This window comes from Castor canadensis, chromosome 4 (assembly GCF_047511655.1).
Source record: "Castor canadensis chromosome 4, mCasCan1.hap1v2, whole genome shotgun sequence".
NCBI classification, from domain to species: domain Eukaryota; kingdom Metazoa; phylum Chordata; class Mammalia; order Rodentia; family Castoridae; genus Castor; species Castor canadensis.
Window position 1 is genome coordinate 110,793,215 of NC_133389.1, and position 23,001 is coordinate 110,816,215.

A 23,001-nucleotide genomic window follows, 5' to 3' on the forward strand; every position below is an offset into this window, starting at 1 on the left:
TTATACCGGAATGAGCATAGCTTTCTCTAGGTTTGGGAAATTTTCTGTTATTATTTTGTTGAATATATTATGAATTCCTGTTGTTTGCACCTCTTCTCCTTCTTCAATGCCCTTGATTCTCAGGTTTGGTCTTTTGGTGGAGTTGGTAAATTCTTGCATATTCTTTTCACAGGTCTTGAGTTGTTTGACTAATAGCTTTTCAGTTTTTCATTTAATTTCCAATTTATCTTTAAGTTCTGAGATTCTGCCTTCTGCTTGTTCTAACCTGCTGGAGTGGCCTTCCGATGTTTTGTATTTCTGTTTCACTCTTTTTTCAGAGGTCTTCCATATCATGGGTCACTTCCTCTTCAATATTGTCAATTTTTGTCTTTAATTCATTTATCTCTCTACTTATGATGTTCTCTGCTTCACTTTAGTGTTTATTTAGGGCTCCTATGAGTTCATTTATTTGTTTCTGTGTCTTTGTGTATTCTTTATGTTTTGTGTCTTGAAATTTCTTGAGTGCCTCTTGTACATTTTGCATATAACCATATCTAGTAACATCTCCATGAAATTCTCAGTGATTACTTGTAGGATTTCTTCTTTGAGATTGTTCTTGTGGGTATGTGATTGGGTTCCTTGGCATCACTTATATTTGTTTTGTTAGAGTCCCAAACTGGGTATCCATTTTCTTCATTTCCCTCTGAATCCTGCATTAAATTATTTTTTTTTGAAGGGGGGGAATTGTTTCCATCCCTTTTTTTCATCTTCCCATCACTCCACTTGGTACTGTACAACTATGTTCTCAGTGGGCTAGTTCGTGGTTTCAATCACCTGTTTTCTTTCCCTTGTTTTAATTTTGTTTTGTGGCTGCATTGTATTTGTAGCTAAGTGTATGTGTGTTATTTCTGTCCCTGGTCTGGGTATAATTTAGTATTTGCTAATTCACAATGATAAAACAAAGAACAACAATCAAAAAACCCAAGAAATCAATGTGGAGAGATGAACAAACAAACACAAACAAACAAGAAACAGAATAAACAAACACAGAAACAAAAAACAAGTAAAAATTCCAGGTCAGGAACAATAGAATTTTAGTCTTATTTTAAGTTCTGGTGTTACTCCTCCAGCATCCTATCCTGGTGTTGATATTTAAGCAGAAGCTCTGTCATAGTCTCTCCAGGTGATTGGGTAGTTTTTTGGTTTTTTTTTCTTCTGTCTTTCAGAGGCAGCTGCTTGGTCATCTCTTCCCTCACTGGGATGTGGCAGTTTAAGTTTGTATGTTGTCCTCAGGTTCTGGAATCATCTCTATAGTCCACCAGCTGTCCTGCTTTGGAGTTGGGTTTTCACTGTGCTTGATTACTGGGGGTTTGTTTCTTTGCCTGGTCCCCTTTCTCTAGGGCAAGGTCAGTGATCCATCAGCTGGCCCCCTGCTGTCAGTGTGTTCTGATGGTTTGTTGATTGTTTTTCACTTTTGCAGCATTGTTTGACTTTGGATTTTGCTCACTGGCTCAGGAGATGAGCTTTGTGGGCAGCTACCTGCCTATTTCAGGCAGCAGCTTATCACCTGCCTGCTGTTAACCCTTCTGCATTTCCAGTCTTTGTTTATAGAAAGTTTGCATGGAGATCAGTTCCTTGTTCTTCCCCCCTTCTCAAATGCGGGTTCAGCAACTCTGCCTCTCTGCTGCATGTTAGTTTTCAGTTTCTTGTTTATTGTTCAATTTTTTCCCCAGGGGGTTAGTCTGCCTAGGGGGCTATGCTGGTTTATCCTAGGGGTTGCTGGGGGAATATTGCATGATGCTTAGAGCTCACCTGTTGGTCTGCCAAATGTCTCCCAAGCAGGTTTGGAGCCAGTGTCTGGTAGTGCAGCAGCTCTCCTGTTTTCTCAGTGTAACGTGTGGAGAAGCTTTCCAAGGGCTAGGGGTTCAGGGTGTCAAAGTTTTGATTCCCCTTGCTGCTTTATTGCCACCAAGTGTGGTTCCAACATCTCAGCAAAGTTTTGGAGTCATGGAACTCATACTGTCTGTTTCTGCTCCCTGGTTGCCATCTTGGATCTCCCCTCATTAATCTTCTTTTTCACTTTTTTTCCTGCATGGTTCAAGACCACAAATGTTTTAAAAGAATATATATATATATATATATATATATATATGTATATATATATATATATATGAGCATATATACAATATTTATAATCAATATTTAGTAAGATCTTGCTAACATGTACCACCAATTATGCTTATCAAAACCATGACTTGGAAGTCATTATTTACCCAGCAAAATGTTGGAGACTCCTGGTGGAAAGTTTTAAGAGTGAAGCTATTGAGGATTAATTGCTATCCATGATCCAATATGTAGGTTTATGGATAAAGCATTTCATAGCTCTGATGATCACATTTTCCATCAATAAAATGAAAGCTTGCGATTTGCATAGCCTGTTGGAGTTATATCAGTGACCTTGTCATCATCCCTTAAAGCTGTTAAGCACCAGCTGTGTACCAGTACTCATTTTCCTGACCCCTTCACATGAACTCTCCTCAGGCCCATTCAGTTAGAGTTAATCCAACAAGATAATCAACATTAAAGGTTAAAAGCAACAATAATGAATTTTTACTGTGCTCCACCTATTCCAAAATAGCTAAAATTAAAAAAACAGAAGCTTAAACCAAAAAACATGTTGTGAAATTTCAAGCAATTTAGCTAGTCTAACTTGTCTAAGGGGAGAGTAATACTTCTCATTCATTATTTTGCTTCTCAAATCTGTCTTTCCTATGCATGTTTCTCATATAAGTTCTTGTGTTTTATGTGATAATGTCTTCGGTTGGGTTGTTATAAAAAATAATCATAGATTGGAATGCTTGCACAACAAGCAATTATTTTTTCACTGTTCTGGAGGCTATATACACAAGTTCATCATTCTAGACAATCTGGTTACTGAGGAGGGCTTTCCTGAGGGGACTGGCACCTTCTTACTGTGTCTGTGGCATACAGAGAAAGCATTCTTGTCTCTTTTTACAATGACACTAATTCTACCAGACTAGGTAGACCTAATTTAATCTCTTATGATCTCACTTAATCTCATTACTTCCACAAAGGCCTCATCTTCAAATACAACTAGAAAATGAGTTTCAACATTCAAATTTGGGAAGGACATGTTCAGTCGATAACAGAAAATATTAATATCTACTCTCTTAACCAGTTTGGAAACTAGTAAATTTTTGCCTTATTGGTAGTTAAATTTGATTGCATTCTTCCTTGAAATGTATTTCAAATTCTTCTTTCCTCTTTTTAACCACTTCTCATTTTTTTGGCATTTTTCTGAACAGGTATGTGATCTTTATAATACGATAATGGATTCTAATGGCTCAAGTAGTGGTATTCAATGTGTTAGTCTGTGTATGTGTCTGTATGCATATGCAAAAGTGTCTTCACACTCAAAAACATACTTAAATTGTTCAAAAGTATTGAGGGGGAGATGCTTGACCTTGGCTGACAGAGATTTACTCTCATGCAGAGGTGTCTGCCTTCCTTAGAACAAGAAATCACTAAGCATTTGTTGAATAAATGAGTATTCTCACCTGAAAACCTGGGCCACCACCTCTAATGTAAAACCTTAAATGCATTTAAGTTTCTTCTATGAACAATGATCTATATAGACTTTTTTAAAATCCTCCTTTTGGAGACAATTTTTTAATTTATATTTTATCCATCCATTCATTTTGTCCATTTCAGTCATATTACAAAATCTGTTACTGTAAAGTTGGGAATAATAGTCTCCTAAATAGTTAAAACTACCCTATACATATAATTTTGCCCTTCTGTTTTCCTATTGTTTATTTTGCTTTTTTAATATTTCCTACTCAATCAGACTTGTTATGGATTTGGTTGCTTTAATCAGTTCTTTCAAAGATCATTCCTTATAATTTAAATATGCATTCCAGTTTTGTCTTTCCTCCCTCCCCCATCTAATCAGTTGGGTTAGAATCAATGCCAAATTCACCAACTTGCTAACAGGGTCAAGTTAAGTAATATAAAAGTAACTTCCTCCTCCTCTCCCCCTCCTCCTCCTCTTCTTTTTCTTTTTTTGAAACAGGGTCCCACTTTGTAGCCTTGGTTAGTCTAGAACTCATAATTGTCCTGCCTCAGTCCCCCAAGTGCTAGTATTCAGTTTCTTATGAATAGGATAGTAATAATAATTGTCCATCTCAAAGAGTTGTTTCAAAGTATCAATGAATTTATATGTGAAAGGGTTATGGTAACCCTTCAAGAGATATTACATTTATTACCATTATCTACCTTTCTTATATAAAATACATAAGCTATTTAATATTTTTCTTGTTTTCCAATAAATAAACTGTGACTGTAAATTATATTTTCTGAACATTGTTTTTCCTTTAACTCAGAAGTGCATATAAACTAGTACTCTGTCTTCCATTTTGAAACTGTTTGCCATTTGAGTTGTGTTTTCATCTTTATACACAGTTATGTAAGAGGTTGTTCTAGAGCATCTTAATAGATCTATTATGGGAGCAATGGGATATTCTTTCATGGTGCATTCTAATTTTACTATCTAATGATCATACAATGTAGACTCCCTCATTTTTGTATATTGGAATTTTCTAGAGATTTTCTTACAAATTATCCAAGATTTTGTTCAACAATCTCTTTGAATGACTCCCTGAAATTTAAATATAATGTACTCTCTTTATGCATTTGGTATAAAAATTTATACATATATAGATAACAATGTTACTTAAAGGTATCTCATTACTATTGATTTTTATTATTGAATCATTTTATCCATTTATAAAAAAAAGAATATTATCCAGGTTGCACATTGTCCATTTCTCCATATACTTCCATAATGCCTTGATTTAGATCTTAATGCTGATACTTTATTAGTTGGATAAAGCTGCCTAACTATACACTTTTGTGATAGAGGATGTTTACTTTATTGCACAATATGCCTATATCTCATTTAATACTCTTTTGGGGTTGATCATTTTGTCATAAATTAAATTATACCATATAATTAAGGTTTTTCATTTTTATATTTCTGCATGACTTATTTTTCTGTGGAATCCTCATATAGCACAGTTTTTAAAGATATAAAAGTAAAACCATGAATTTCTATGTTTAAAGGAGTTGTATAACCAATAATATTTATCACCAATTACTAATCCATGTGAAGTCAGTCTTACTGCATTTTTTAGGTGTTCAACTTAGCTGATTTTCTTATTATATTTTCCTCCTTTTCCTACCACTTGTTGGGTTATTCAAGCTATCATTCTCCATTTTCTCCTTTACCATCAGTGTTTTGGAAGTTACCATCAATTTCTACTCCTACAAAAGTTTTTATTTTATTTTATTATTCATTTATTCACATGTGCATACATTGTTTGGGTCATTTTTCCACCCTGCCCCCCTCTCTCACCTTCTCCCCCTTTACCCCCTCCATTCCAGGCAGGTCCTGTTCTGCCTTTATCACTAGTTTTGTTGAAGAAAAGAGACAAGTCTAATTAGAAAGACAAAGTGTTTTTGCTAGTTGAGTTGAAGATAGCTATACAGAAATATTCCTAACATTGCTTTTGTGTACATGTGTTATGACCCATGTTGATTCATCTCTAACTGATCTTTACCCTGGTTATTGATCCCCTTCTCATGATAACCTCTGTTGCTTTAAGGTTTCTGTATTAGTTCCTCTGGAGTGGGGACATCAAACACTTTCATGTTTTGGGTTTTCTACCTATTTCTGTATCACCCATATGTTCTCTCCCCTTGTCATGTGGTCCTAGTCCAAACATATTGCTTCATTTGCCCTGGATCTAAAGTCTGCATATGAGGGAGAACATACGACTTTTGGTCTTCTGAGCTTGGCTGACCTCACTCAGAATGATGTTCTTTAGTTCCATCCATTTACCTGAAAATGATAAGATTTCATTCTTCTTCATGGCTGAGTAAAATTCCATTGTGTGCAAGTACCACATTTCCTTGATGCATTCATCAATAGTAGGGCATCTTGGTTGTTTCCATAACTTGGCTATTGTGAATAGCACTTCAATAAACATGGGTGTGCAGGTGCCTCTGGAGCAACCTGTGTTGCATTCCTTTGGGTATATCCCCAGGAGTGGGATTGCTGGATCATATGGCAGGTCTATGTTCAGATTTTTAAGAAGCCTCCAAATTTTTTTCCAGAGTGGTTGCACCAGCTTGCATTCCCACCAGCAGTGGATTAGGGTTCCTTTTTTCCCACATCCTCGCCAACACATGTTGTTGGTGGTGTTTTTGATGATGGCTATTCTAACATGGGTGAGGTGGAATCTTAGTGTGGTTTTGATTTGTATTTCCTTTATGGCTACAGATGGTGAACATTTTTTCATGTGCTTTTTTGCCATTTGAATTTCTTCTTTTGAGAAAGTTCTATTAAGTTCAGTTGCCCATTTTTTAATTGGTTCATTGATTTTAGGAGTTTAGTTTCTTAAGTTCCCTGTATATTCTGGTTATCAGTCCCTTGTCTGCTGTATAGCTGGCAAATATTTTCTCCCACTCTGTGGGTGGTCTCTTCAGTTTAGAGACCATTTCTTTTGTTGTGCAGATGCTTTTAATTTTATGAAGTCCCATTTGTCCATCCTTTCTCTTAGTTGCTGGGCTGCTGGGGTTGTATTAAGGAAGTCCTTGCCTATACCTATTAGTTCCAGAGTGTTTCTGCTCCTTCCTGTAGTAACTTCAGAGTTTCTTGCTCCATTCTGAGTTGATACTAGTATAGGGTGATAGACATGGATCTAGTTTCAGTTTCTTGCAGATGGATAACCATTTTTCCCAGCAACATTTGTTGAAAAGGCTGTCTTTTCTCCATTGTATGTTATTGGCACCTTTGTCAAAAATGAGGTGGGTATAGTTGTGTGGATTCATATCTGGATCTTCTATTCTGTTCCACTGGTCTCCATGTCTGTTTTTGTGCCAGTGCCATGCTGTTTTTATTGCTATTGCTTTGTAATATAGTTTGAAATCAGTTATTGTGATATCTCTAGCATTCTGCAAAAGTTTTAAACAATCAGTTCAAGCTTTATAAATGATTTCCAGGGCTGTGGGCAAATTGAAGTGGTAGAGCATCTGCGTAGCAAGCTCAATACTATGGTTGATTTCAAACCATAGTATTGTCAAATAAAATAATGATTTTCAAGAGTTAATGCATATGAGATTGTTTTAGTAAATGAGAAAAATATAAATAAGTAAATACTCATTTTTTTCATATTTCCCTCCCCAGTTCACATAGGCTTGGAACTCATAGGGCAGATTTTCCTTTTTGCAAATTTCAGACCAATTCTGTAAAATTTTGTTATTTTTAAACTTTTACATGGATCAGATATTTAGTATTTGTACATCAGTTCTCCGTTGGGATAGGATTTGTGATCAAATATGGGCATACTATATGCTTTCAACATTTTATTTATAATCATAACATAAAATAAAGGTATAGTAATTATTGGTGTATATTCTTTGAAAAAGTATGTATGCATACATCAGTGGAAGACAATAGAGAGGCTGGAAGGAGGCTGGAAAGAATTTGCATTGTGTAGGAAAAATAGGCTGCATTATAAGTGGCTATGTGACAAATGGTCACTTATTTGGAAAACTTAAAGGCCAAGCCCCCATATATAATACATGCATAAGACATTTTCCAAACTATATTTCAAATAGATAGAAAGACAAATGTAAAAATTATTTAAATATGAGAAATTAGGAAAATATTGGAAATATTTTAAAACTCTAGAAATGAAGAAAATGTTTCTTAATAAATTACAAATATGAAATCTATAATGAAATTTAGCTAACTTTTATCTTCCCTAATACATTATGTCAAAAACAAAAAAGCAAAGCACAGACTTTGAAAAATATTTTCAACACATATAGAAGTCAAAACATTTCTAATTAGGACATGTACATGCCTTTACAAAGGAAAAAAAACAATGAAATAGAGAAAAAGAAAAAAATATGAGAAAGCAACTCAGAGTAAAACTATAATTAGTCAATAAATTCTCAGATATATTGTCATTCCCACTAATCATCAACTTATGTCAACTTAACTGTAAAACTTTACGTTTTACCAAAAACTGATAAATAATTTTCAAGATATTAATATTCAATTTTGGTAAATGTAGGAAAAATGGGAAAGTTCATATATTTTTAAGTTAAGCATTTTAAGAAATGATTTTTTTAAATCGTTTTTCATTTTCATTACCACATATTCATTGTACAGGGAGGATTCATTGTGCCAATTCCAAATAGTCTTACATTGTTCACTGGTTAGCTCACTGCCATCATCTCTGCCCACAACCCCCTCCCCACCCCACTTAAAGCAATTGCAAGTGTTTTTATTGTTCTATTTCATATAAATATATGAAGCCCATCAACCATATTCCCTCACCTTCATCTCCATTCATCCTCCCTCCTCCCACAAGTACCCTCCCACACTGTACCTGTTTTACAGTTCTGCCTTTCATTTTTAATTCCAAAATCAATGTTTAAAGGGGTTTTGAGATGTATCCCAGCTATGAATGTACTTTACTTTGTTCATTTCAACCCCCTCTGCTATAAGAGAGGATTTTTTAAGTGACAAAGTTATTCTACATATAAGAATCTATTTTAGGGAAATGAATGCACACATGAGCAAAAAAGACTATGCAAGGAAATTCATTTCACCATTGATTTCTTATTAAACAAAACTTGTTAAGTCATCTCAGTATTCCTCACCATGGAATGATTAAATAAATTATGATTAATTCATACAGAATAACTTGCAAATGTTTTAAAAATATAAGTCAGATCTAAATATATTGATACAAAGATTTCCAAAACACATTAAAGTACAATTTTTTTTGCACATAAAGTATATTGTATGTTTATATCCTTTTGTGTAAGAGAATGAAAGACAAAGGAGAAAGAGACAAGAGGGAGGAGGAGGTGAAGGGGAATGAGAAAAGAAGGAAATGTTTTTATGCAGGAAATATTTGCTGAACATCTGCCATATACCAGTCTTTATTCTAAGCTCATGGAAGACAGGGTCCCTGCTCTTGAGGATCTTTTCTTCTAGAGGCTGACAAAGAAATGTAAACAACACTTGAACAAATAAATAACTATGGAAAGAAGTTGTACACATGGTAATAATTCACACATTAAAATGTGTTATAAAGAAAATAATGCAGGGAGTACCATAGACAATGAAAGAGGGGCTCCAGCAAATAATACATCAAGGGTTAGAGAAGGTTGCATTTGAACTGAAAACTGAATAAAAACAAGGAAGAAACCAGAAAAAAAAGTTTCAAGCACAGAAAACAGCATCTGCAAAAGCTTTGAAGCAAAAATGAATTTAGAATGCTTAATTAGAGAAAAGGTAGATAACCACTATCATTGATGAATCTCAGTACAGACAGATCTGTCAGACCTGAGGTCAGCAGTGGACAGGGACCAGGTCACACAGTGTCCTCTGGACTGTAGAAAAGGTTTGGATTTTATTAAAATTACAATAAAATGACTATTGGAAGGATTTCATTAAGGAACACAATTTGATTTGTTTTTCAAAATGTCACATACACTGTCATCTGTAGAATGAATTGGAGGAGGCAATAGTGAAACAGAAACCATTTAAGAATACATAATGACCGAGGGCATGACTAAAGGGGTAGTGCTCTTGCCTAGCAAACACAAGGCCATGAATTCAAATCCCAGTACTGCCAAAAAAAAAAAAAAAAACCAAGACATATTACAATAGTCCAAATGACAGACTATGGTGGTATGCATCAGTAGTAAAAGTAGAGAGTTAAGCAAGGTTAGTATACATTAAAGAGAAGCTTTATTATTAAAGAGAAAGCTAATATTGGGAATGTGAGAAAGACATCAAGAAAACCTCCAATGTTTTGAACTTAAGCAAATAGGGTAGCTAGTTGAGCAATTCGTTAAGATGGAAAGACAAGGCAAAGGAGCAGGTGATGAACTTGTAGAAATCCAGATTTCAAATTTGATCATCACAGGGTTAAGTTAATGATAAGCCTAACAGAGGAAGCCAAGATGGCAGATAGCTGAGGGATCCTGTGACCCCAGTATCATGGTTTCAGAAAAACACTTCATAGTCATGGTAGCAAGGATTGGGTAACCCTACTTTTTTTGTCAACTAAGATTCCATCAATACATAGAGAACACATAATATTCAACGATCAACCTTTTTACAGTACATAACAACCAGGGAGGAAGTAGTTGCCATTCTACCTGCTGGAAAGCCATTTTTCTCCTTTTTTTTCCCCTTCATTTCTCCTATTTTGGAAAAGCAAAAATGAAATGCAGAGAACTGCAAAATGAGTCCTGCAAACATCTGGGCCATATTGGACATGTCATAATACAAGGATACAGAAACTCCAATTTCTGCCTGCCAGTGTGGTACCAGAGCTGACCTGATTCCAACCACATGAATCTGCAATCCCATCAGGGGAGCACAGACACATTATCTACTCTGGAGGAAGCACATAGTCTAATGCAACTGGTGGACAGATTGCATCTTCCTGGACAAAACTGCAGCCCAAATAAATGGAGGGAATATTTCACCTCTGCCTGTTGGAGGTGGGGCAAAATGCTGAGCTCACCCAGCCTGTGTGGGGGTAAGGTGACCCAGCTGCAATCTGGTGAAAACAGCACCACATTTGACCACATTGGAGAAACTGGTAGAGAGCTGAAAAGTGATTGACCCAAAAGTTCAACTCTAGCTCCCAGGATTGCCTGGTGGGCAGAAGGGACAGGTGGCTGCTCACAAACCAGCTCCTCATGGGACCACATCAGAGAACCTGCCTGCACCAGGTGGCCCATCCTACCAAGGAAAGCTTGAGCTAAAACATCCTGAGCCTATTCCCCCCAAAGCTGTCTGATATGGATGAGCAACACCCATTGTCACACAGGCCAGCATAGCAAATTTAAGAAGGGACAGAGAGAAAGCCCCTGTCAAATGTTTCAAGCACTTGGATTTCAAATCAGAACATTCATTGAACTGATTTTTTTTTTTAGTATTTTTATTTTTATTTTTTCATTTTTTTTCCAATTTATTGTTAGCTATCTCCCTCTTCCATTCTATCCAAATATCAATTTACTTTGCTCTCTCTTGCTCCACTTTCTTTTCTTCTCTCTTCTTTTCTTCTTTTCTCTTTCTTTTCTTGTCCTTCCTCTCTTCCCCCAGTTCCCCTACATCCTACACACTCACCATTCACTGAATAGCCTATTACACTAACTTTACACATTACCCCCATTCTTTCCTATCCCTCTGGAATCTCTGACTATAGCACTCTCCTCCCAGTGGCTGAACTATGCCTTTATACATATTAGGGCCTTATTACTTTATAGTCCCCACACCCCTCTTCTCACCCTCATCCCATCCCCCTTTCATCCCCTCTTCCAGCACCATCATTTCAGTTACCTAAGTATCTATCTTTATCCAAACAACTGTCATTTCCAACATATCTGCTGTTGATAGACAATATCACCAAGGGGTTTCTTATGTATTATATAAATAACTGGTTTAGAATTGAATTTGTGAATTTGTTACTGCCTAGTTATACTTCCAGGTCAGAGAAAGGAAATATTACAATAACCTAGCTAACAACTAAACTAATCAAAGCATACAAATTAAATCAAGGGAAAAAAACAGGTAATTAAAACCCCCAACTAACTAATCAACAACACACAAGCAAAGCACAAAACAGAAACATGAGGAGGGAAAGAATTAAGGGAATTAGACGCCTCAAAAGACTAGCAACATAACAAGGATTTGGTGGAAATTGAAAGGGATGAATCCTCAGTTGTTGACCTCAGAAGGATGATGATAAGAATGTTAAATGAACTTAAAGACCCAGAATAGCCAAGACAATACTGAGCAAAATGAGCAAAGCTGGAGGTATCACAATATCTGACTTTAAACTATACTATAGAATCATAGCAATAAAAACAGCATGGTACTGACAGAAGTAGAAGAAGTCAAAATTGCTAAAAAAAAATACATGAAGAAATGCTCAACATCCCTGGCCATAACGAAATGCAAATCAAAACCACCCTAAGATTCCACTCACTGCTATTAGAATAACTACCATCAAGAACACAAACAACTACAAATTTTGGCTGGGATGTGGTGAAAAAGGAACCCTCATTCACTACTGAAGGGATTGTAAGCTAGTATAACCGCTATGGAAAATAATATTGAAACAATATTGGGGCTCTTTAAAAAATAAAAAATAGTTCTGCCATATGATCCAACAATATCACTCCTAAGGATATATCCAAAGGATGTGAATCAGTAACAACAAAGACACCTGCACACCCATGTTCATTGCAGCACTATTCACAATAGCTACACCATGGAAACAGCCAGGATGACCCACTACTGATGAATGGATTAAGAAAATGTGGTATTTATACACAATGGAATTTTATTCAGCCACAAAGAAGAATGAAATTTTGTCATTCACAGGTAAATGGATAGAATCAGAGAATATTATCTTAAGTGAAGTTAGCCAGATTCGGAAGACTAAAAGCTGCATGCTTTCTCTCATATGTAGAATTTAGAACTAATAGAAATGCAGCAATATTATAAAACACTGGTCATACTAAAATGAGGTCATGCACAAGAAAGAAAATAAGAAATTGGATATGAAAAAAATGAATATGATTGAGATATTCTCTGTGCAAGAATGAATATAGAACTGTTAAACCAGCTGAGTAAGAGTAGAATTAAGTAATATAAGAATTTAAGGGAGTAAGGTAGAATTAAGAAATGTAAAGGAGATGGACCAATTGGTGTAATAATACATATATACATAGAAATATCACAAAGAAACTTCCTGTGTTGCTACCTTTACTTCAAACAAGTAAAAATGGCATGTTTTTCTTTTTATCTTCTACAAAATCAGAGAACAGGAGGGCAGAGCAGGAAAGTCTAAGAAAAAAGAATCAAATAGAAATCCTGGAAATAAAAATCTCTTCATTCAGCTAAAAAATATAGTTGAAAGCCACATCATCAGACTGGCACAAATGGAAGACAGAATTTTATGGCTCAAAGACAAAATACATATTACAGAAAAAACAGAAGAATTCTTAGACAAAAGACTCAAGAACTGTGAAAAGAATATGTAAGAACTCAGGGAACATTAAAGACCAAACTTGTGAATCATGGGCATTGAAGAAGGAGAAGAGGTGCAAGCTAAAGTCATACATAATAAATTCAACAAAATAATCGCAGAAAAGTTTCCAAATATTGAGAAAGAGATGCTCATTCAGGTTCAGAAAGCCTCTAAGACACCAAATAGGCATAACCAAAATAGAAACTCTCCATGGCATATTATCATTAAAACAATTAGTACAGAGAACAGAGAAAGAATATTGAAGGCTGTAAGAAAGAAAAATCAAATAACATATAAAGGTTAACCTATCAAAATAACAGCAGATTTTTCAACAGAAACCTTAAAAGCAAGAAGGGCATGGAATGAAGTATTTTTGAGCACTGAAAAAAAAATTTTTTTGGTCCTAGGATACTCTACCCAGCAAAACTATCTTTCAAAATTGAAGGAAGGATTAATAAAATATTTCATGATAAACAGAAATTAAAATAATCCATGATCATTAAACTACCACTACACAAGATTCTGAAAGGAATTCTACACATAGAAGATGAAAACAAAAGCAGCCATGAAATGATGGGAAAAATTAAACTTCAAGATAAAAACAGACAAGTACTCAGAGGGTAGCCTAGAGTTCTTTGCACACACACAATCCCTACAAAAACAAAAATAACTAAATGGCAGGAATCACCACATATCACTCAATATTAACAATGAATGGCAATGGACTCAATTCCCCAATCAAAAGACACCATTTGGCAAACTGGATTTAAAACAAAGACCAAAAATCTGTTGCTTGCAATAAACCCACCTTATAGACAGAACAAACATTGTCTTAAGGTAAAAGAGTGAAAGATTTACCAAGCTAATGGCCCCTGAAAACGGGCAGGAGTAGCAATATTTATATCAGATAAAGTAGACTTCAAATGTAAATTAGCCAGAAGAGACAAAGAAGGTCATTTCATACTAATAAAAGTAACAATACATCAAGAGGAAATAACAGCTGTTAACTTATATATGTCTAATGTCCAGACACACAACTTCATTAAAATATACTACTGAACTTAAAAACACAGACAGACCCAAACACAGTGGTGGTGGGAGACTTCAGTAATCCTCTATCACCAATAGACAGGTCATCCAGACAAAAAAATCAACAAAGAAACACTAGAATTAAATGACATGATCACTTTGGTTTCAACCCAGGGATGCAGGGATGGTTCAACATATGCAAATCATTAAATGTAATACAGAGTATTAACAGAAACAAAGACAAAAACCATGAGATCATCTCAATAGATGCAGAAGAAGCCTTTGATTAATTCAATGTCCTTTCATGATAAAAGTTCTGATGAAACTAGGAATAGAAGGAATGTACCTCAACATAATAAAGGCTATATTTGACAAGCCTATAGCCAACATCATACCAAATGAGGAAAAACTAAAACCATTTCCCCTCAAGCCAGGAACAGGAGTAGAAAAGGGTGTCTACACTCTCCACTCTTGTTCAACATATCTTGGAATTCCTAGCTAGGGCAATAAGACAGAAAGAAGAAATAAAAGGAATACTAATTGGAAAGGAAGGAGTCAAACAATCCCTATTTGTAGATGGCATGATTTTATATCTAAAAGACACCAAAAAAGCATCCTACACACCATAAACAGCTTTGGGATAGCAGGATACAAAATCAATTTATAAAAACCAGTAGCCTTTCTATACACCAAAAATTAACAGATTGAGAAAGAATATAGGAAAATAATTTCATTTACAATAGCCTCAAAAAAAATCTAATACCTAGGAATAAACTTAACAAAGGATGTGAATTACCACTACAAGGAAAACCATATACCATTGAAGAAAGAAATCAAAGACTACAGAAAATGGAAAGGTCTCCCATGCTCATGGATTGGTAGAATCAATATTGTCAAAATGGCTATATTACCAAAAGCAATTTACATGTTCACTGCAATTCCCATCAAAATTCCAATGATATTCATCACAGAGATTGAAAAATCAACCCTAAAGTTCATTTGGAAGCACAAAAGACCCATGAATAGCCAAGGCAATACCAAGCAAAAAGAGGAATGGTGTAGGTATCACAATATCTGACTTCAAACTATACTACAGAGCCATAGCAATAAAAACAGCATGGTCCTGGCACTAAAACTTATATGAAGACCAATAGGACAGAATGAAAGACTCAATTGTGAATCCACACAGCTGTACTCACCTGATTTTTGACAAATGTGCTAAAGACATATGATGGAGAAAAGACACCCTCTTCAACAAGTGTTGCTGGGGAAATTGGATTTCTGCATGAAGAAACTGAAACTAGATCCATGTTTATCACCCTTACAAGTATCAACTCAAAGTGGGTTAAGGATCTTAACAAAGAACTGAAATTCTGAAGCCAGCACAGGAAAGAGAAGGGAACACACTGGAAGACATAGGCAAGTTACTTCCTCAATAGAACTCAAGAGAGAGATGCAAGATGGCCACCGGAACATAGCCACAAACCTTCTGACCTCAGTGATCCAGGGACTTTGACAAACAGCTGGAGACTTGCTTGAATGAGGTAAAACACCAGGGAGAGCTGAAACATCAGCACTCTGAACCCCTAGCTCCTGGGAGGCCTCTCCACCCCACCATATACTAAAGGAATAGCAGCACTGCCACACCAAGCCCCACCCCATAGGCCCATGGAGCCATTGCTCCATACACTGTGGGATCTCCGATCCTCCAGCCCTGCTCTTTTACCCCACCAGGACCGTGCTACCCCAAACTCCCACCCCTCAGACCTGCAGGATCTCCATGAGACAAGCCCTTAAGGCCAGGGAACAGCAGACATTTATGATCTCTGCCAGGCCACGCCCCCCCCCACAGCCCTGCAGAAGCTCCATCTCACTGGGCCGTGCTCCCCAGCCCTGCACTATCTCTGCTTTCCTGGCCACACCCCCAAAGCCTGCACAGCACTGTACAATATTCACTCTGCAAGGCTGTGCCCCTAAGGCCTACCAAGCCAGGGACCCATACACATGATCTCCATTCTGCTTGACGGCGTCCCCCAAGCCTGTCAAGCCAGGGATCCACAGACACGCAGGATCTCCACTCCTCAGGCCCGCACCCTTCAGCCATGCCAAGCCCACACTCTAAAGGCCCGCTACTTCACCTCAGCTATAGGCCTCCACACAAAGTCCTGTGGGACCCCACCCACCATTCACTTCCCACAGGAAGGCTCCAAACCTACCTAAGAGACATATACAGACAGGTCTGGATGCTGAAAAACTAGCATCAGAAAACTAAGACTGTAATTCTACTGCTCCAGAACTGGTGATATTTTTTTAATTATTTATTTTCTTCCCTTCTTTAAGGGATTTGCTGCCTGGTCTACTGTTTGATCATCCACCATTTTTTTCTCTTTTCCTCTCTACTCTACTCCTTTTATCTTTCCATCCCTCTCTCTTTTTTATCCTTCTCTCTTGGTTTTGTTAGTATTAATATTGCTACCCAGCTAATACTAAATTACACATAGTTCAGGGATAGAAATGTTACTTAGTGGAAATATGAGAAGAAGAAAAAGGGAAAGAAGCTATTCCCCTCCAAAAAAATAAAGTACTGCAGGATTTAGAGCGAAATAAAGAAAACGGATACCCAGACCCAGACTTCAACAAAACAAAAATAAACTATACCAAGGAACCCAACAAAACCCAAAAGAACACTCTGAAAGAAGAAATCCTATAAGTAATTAATGAGAATTTCATAGAGATGTTACTAGACATGGTCAACCAAAATGTACAGGTGGCACTCAAGAAATTCCAAGAGAACAAAAATAAAGAATATGAGAAAACACAAAAGCAAATAAATGAAATCATAGAAGCCCTAAATAAATGCGAAACTCAAACTGAGACAACCACAAACAGAGAGAAAAATGAATTAAGGTCAAAAATTGACAATGTTAAAGAGGAATAACCTAAGATATGGAAAACCTCAGAAAAAAGAATGAAACAGAAATACAAAACAAAATGGTAGGCCATTCCAACAGAATAGAACAAACAGAAGACAGAATCTCAGAACTTGAAGATGAAATGGCAATTAAAGGAAAAACTGAACAACTATTAGTTAAACAACACAAGATCTGTGAAAAGAAAATGCAAGAACTCACTGACTGCATCAAAAGACCAAACCTGAGAATCATGGGCATTGAAGAAGGAGAAGAGGTGCAAGCAAAAGGAATGTGTAATATGTTCAACAAAATAATAACAGAAAACTTCCCAAATCTAGAGAAAACTATGCCCATTCAGGTACAGGTAGCCTCCAGAAACACCCAACATACCTGACCAAAATAGAACTACCCCATGATATATTATCATTAAAACAACAAATACAGAGAGTAGAAAAAGAATATTGAAGGCTGTAAGAGAGAAAAAACAAATAACTTACAAAGGCAAACCCACCAAAATCACAGCAGACTTCTCAACAGAAATACTAAAAGTAAGAAGAGCATGGAGTGAGGTCTTCCAAGCACTGAATAAAAATAACTTCAACCCTAGGATACTCTACCTAGCAAAACTATCATTCAAAATAGACGGAACAATAAAAGTCCTCCATGATAATCAGAAACTAAACCAATATATGACCACCAACCCACCACTACAAAAGATTCTCCAAGGAATTCTGCACACAGAAAATGACAGCAAACAAAACCATGAAAGGGCAGGCAAGGAGAAGAAAAAGCAAGAAAGCAAAGAGTAACATTGATTCAGCTACACACATTCAAACCCTTAATCAACAAAGACAACTACATGACAGGGATCACCACGTACTTATCAATACTTACACTGAATGTTAATGGACTAAATTCCCCCATCAAAAGACACCAACTGGAAAACTGTATTAAAAAGGAAGATCTAACAATCTCCTGCCTACAAGAGGCAGAAATAAACCACCACATTGACAGAAATAAACACTGGCTGATAGTGAAAGGCTAGAAGAAGATGTACCAAGCCAATGGTCCCTGAAAACAGGCAGGGGTAGCAATACTTATCTCTGACAAAGTAGACTTCAAACCTACTTTGATCAAGTGAGATAAAGAAGGGCACTCCATACTAATAAAAGGGGAAATACACCAAAAGGAAATAACAATTATCAACCTCTATGCACCCAACGTCAATACAACATCAATTTCACCAATCATATTCTGAAGGACCTAAAAGCATATATAGACCCCAACACAGTGGTGGTGAGAGACCTTAATACCCCCCTATCCCAATAGATAGGTCACCCAAACAAAAAACCAATAAAGAAATCATAGATCTAAATCACATCATAGCTGATGTCTACAGAATATTTCATCCAACTTCTGCATAATATACATTCTTCTCAGCAGCCCATGGAACCTTTTCCAAAATTGATCATATCTTAGTGCATAAAGCAAGCCTCAGCAAATATAAGAAAATAGAAATAATCCCATGCATTCTGTCTCACCACAATGCATTAAAACTAGAAATCAACAAGAAAAACAGCAGTAAAAAACACACAAACAATTGGAAGCTGAACAACACACTACTCAATGATGAATGGGTCACTAATGAAATAAAAGAGGAAATTAAAAGGTTCTTGGAAGTTAATGAAAATTAAAACATGACCTACCAGAATCTATGGGACACAGCAAAGGCAGTCCTAAAAGGAAAGTTTATAGCCATGAGTGCATATATCAAAAGGACAGAAAGATCTCAAATCAATGACCTAACACTACAGCTGAAACTCCTAGAAAAACAAAAACAAACAAACCCCCAAAACAAGCAGAAGGATAGAAATAATTAAGATAAGGGCTGAAATCAATGAAATAGAAACAACAAAAAACATACACAGAATCAATGAAACAAAAAGCTGGTTCTTTGAGGAGAGAAAAAACCCAAATCAGTAAAATCAGAAATTCAAAAGGAGAGATGACAACAAACACCACAGAAATCCAGGAAATCATCAGAGACTACATTGAGAGCCTATACAATAATAAATTTGAAAATCTCTAAGAAATGGACAGATTTATGGAAACTTACAACCACCCAAAACTGAACCAAAAGCATATTAATCACCTGAATAGATAGATCTATAACACAGAAAGAAATTGAAGCTGCCATCAAGAGCCTCCCAAAAAAGAAGAGTCCAGGACCTGAAGGATTCACTGCTGAATTCTATCAGACATTTAAAAAAGAACTAATACCAACCCTCCTTAAACTGTTCCGTGAAATAGAATTGGAAGGAACACTGCCTAACTCATTTTATGAAGCCAGTATTACTCTCATCCCAAAACCAGACAAAGGCACCTCCAAAAAGGAAAACTACAAGCCAATTTCCCTAATGAACATCAATGCAAAAATCCTCAATAAAATAACGGCAAATCGAATCCAACAACACATCAGAAAGATCATTCACCACAACCATGGCGGCTTCATCCCAGGGATGCAACGGTGGTTCAACATATGCAAATCTATAAATGTAATAAAGCATATCAATAGAAGCAAAGACAAAACCACTTGATCATCTCAAGAGATGCAGAAAAAGGCTTCGACAAGATCCAACACCACTTCATGATAAGAGCTCTAAGAAAACTAGGAATAGAAAGAATGTACCTCAACATTATAAAGGCTATGTATGACAGTCCTATAGCCAACATCAGACTTAAAGGTGAAAAACTGAAACCATTCTCCCTAACATCAGGAATGAAACAAGGATGCCCACTCTCCCCACTCCTATTCAACATAGTACTGGAATTTCTAGCCAGAGCAATTAGGCAAGAAGAGGAAATAAAAGGAATACAAATAGGTAAAGAAACTGTCAAAATATCCTTATTTGCAGACAATATGATCCTATATGTTAAAGACCCAAAAAACTCTACCCCAAAACTCTTAGACACCATAAACAGCTACAGTAAGGTGGCAGGATACAAAATCAACCTACAAAAATCATTAGCCTTTCTATATACCAACAATGAACAAATTGAGAAGGAACACATGGAAACAATTCTATTTACAATACCTCAAAAAAAATCAAATATCTAGGAGTAAATTTAACAAAGGATGTGAATGACCTCTACAAGGAGATTTACAAACTCCTGAAGAAAGAGATCTAGGAAGACTACAGAAGACGGAAAGATCTCCTGTGCTCAGGAATCGGTAGAATCAACATAGTAAAAATGGTTATACTACCTAAATCAATCTACATGTTTAATTCAATTCCTATCAAAATCCCAATGACTTTCATCATGGAGATTGAAAAATCTACCCTAAAGTTCATTTGGCAACACGAGAGACCCACAAATAGCCAAGGCAATACTCAGCAAAAAGAGCAATGCTGGAGGTGTCACAGTACCTCCAATACAGCAAACTGTATTAGAAAGCAATGCAATAAAAACAGCATGGTACTGGCACAAAAACAGACATGAAGACCAGTGGAACAGAATAGAGGACCCAGATATGAAGCCACCCAACTATTCTTCATTTTTGACAAAGGTGCCAAAAATATACAATAGAGAAAAGACATCATCTTCAACAAATGTTGCTGGGAAAAGTGGGTATCCATCTGCAAGAAACGGAAACTAGATCCATGTCTATCACCCTATACTAGTATCAACTCAAAATGGAGCAAGGACCTAAATATCAGACCTGAAACTGAAGTTACTACAGGAAGGAGCAGGAAACTCTCTGGGACAAATAGGTATAGGAAAAGACTTCCTCAATAGAACCCCAGCAGCCCAGCAACTAAGAGAAAAGATGGATAAATGGGACTTCATAAAATTAAAAAGCTTCTGCACAACAAAAGAAATGGTCTCTAAACTGAAGAGACCACCCACAGAGTGGGAGAAAATATTTGCCAGTTATACATCAGACAAGGGACTGATAACCAGAATATACAGGGAACTTAAGAAACTAAACTCTCCTAAAATCAATGAACCTATTAAGAAATGGGCAACTGAACTATACAGAACTTTTTCAAATGAAGAAATTCAAATGGCCAAAAAACACATGAAAGAATGCTCACCATCTCTGGCCATAAAGGAAATGCAAATCAAAAGCACACTAAGATTCTACCTCACCCATGTTAGAATAGCCATCATCCAAAACATCACCAACAACAAGTGCTGGCAAGGATGTGGGAAAAAAGGAACCCTAATCCACTGCTGGTGGGAATGCAAGCTGGTGCAACCACTCTGGAAAAAAATTTGGAGGCTTCCTAAATATCTGAACATAGACCTGCCATATGATCCTGCCAAAGGAATGCAACACAGGTTACTCCAGAGGCACCTGCACACCCATGTTTATTGCATCACTCTTCACAATAGCCAAGTTATGGAAGCAACCAAGATGCCCCACTACTGACGAATGGATCAAGAAAATGTGGTACTTGTACACAATGGAATTTTACTCAGCCATGAATAAAAATGAAATCTTATCATTTGCAGGTAAATAGATGGAACTGGAGAACATCATTCTGAGTGAGGTCAGCCAGGTTCAGAAGACCAAAAATCGTATGTTCTCCCTCATATGCAAACTTTAGATCTAGGGAAAATGCAGCAATGTTCTTGGATTTGGATCACAAGAAAAGGGGAGAGCACATATGGGAGATATAGGAATAGGTAGAAAACCCAAAACATGAAAGCGTTTGATGTCCCCACTTCAGAGGAAGTAATATAGAAATCTTAAAATGACAAGTTATCACTAGCAGGGGACCAGGAACCAATGTAAAGATCAGTTAGAGTTGAATCAACATGGGTCATAACACACGGGTACATGAGAGCAATAGTAGGAGTCTTTCTGTATAGCTGTCCTTGACTCAACTAGCAAAAACTCTTTGTCTTTCTTATTATGCTTATGTCTTTTCTTCAACAAAATCAGTCACAAGGGCAGAAAGGGACCTGCCTGAAACTGAGGAGGGAAGGGGGGGAAGGGTGGGGGAGGGGGCAGGGTGGAGAAATGACCCAAACAATGTATGCACATGTGAATAAATGAACAACAACAACAAAAAATAGAACTCAAATGGCTCAGCACCTAAGGGAGAAAGGATGACAAATGGGATTACATTAAATTAAAAAGCTTCTGCACAACAAAAGAAACATCTTTATGTTGAAGAGGCTGTGCACAGAATGGGAGAAAGTATTTGCCAGCTATACATTTGACAAGGGGTTTATGACCAAAATATAAAGGGAGCTCAAAAAATTAAACTCCCAAAAATTCTTCAAAAATTTCTTTGTTCTCCCAATGAAGAAATGAGCAAAAGAACTGAACAGAGCCTTTTCAAAAGAAGAAGTCCAAATGGCTAAAAAGAAAAAAAAAAAGACACATGAAGAAATGCTCACCACCCCTGGCCAGAAAGGAAATGCAAATCAAAACCACCTTAAGATTCTACCTCACTCCTGTTAGAATGGCTACCATCAAGAACACAAACAACAACAAATTTCAATGACAATGTGATGAGAAAGAAACCTTGATACATTGCTAGTGAGAATGTAAATTAATACAAGAACTTTGAAAAACAGTACAGAGGCTCCTCAAAAAGCTAAAAATAAAACTGCCATATGATCCCAGTGACACCATTCTCAGGCTTATACGGGAAGGAATATAAGTCAGGTTAAACAAAGGCAACAGCAAACCCATGTTTATTGTAACATTATTCACAATAAATACACATGAAAACAGCCAAGATGCCCCACTACTGATGAGTAGATTAAGAAAATGTGGTATTTATATACAATGTAATTTTATTCAGTCAAAAAGAATGAAATTTTGTCACTTGCAGGTAAATGAAGAGAGCTGGAGAACATTATTGTAAGTGAAGGTAGCCAGGTTCAGAAGGCCAAAGGCTACATGTTTT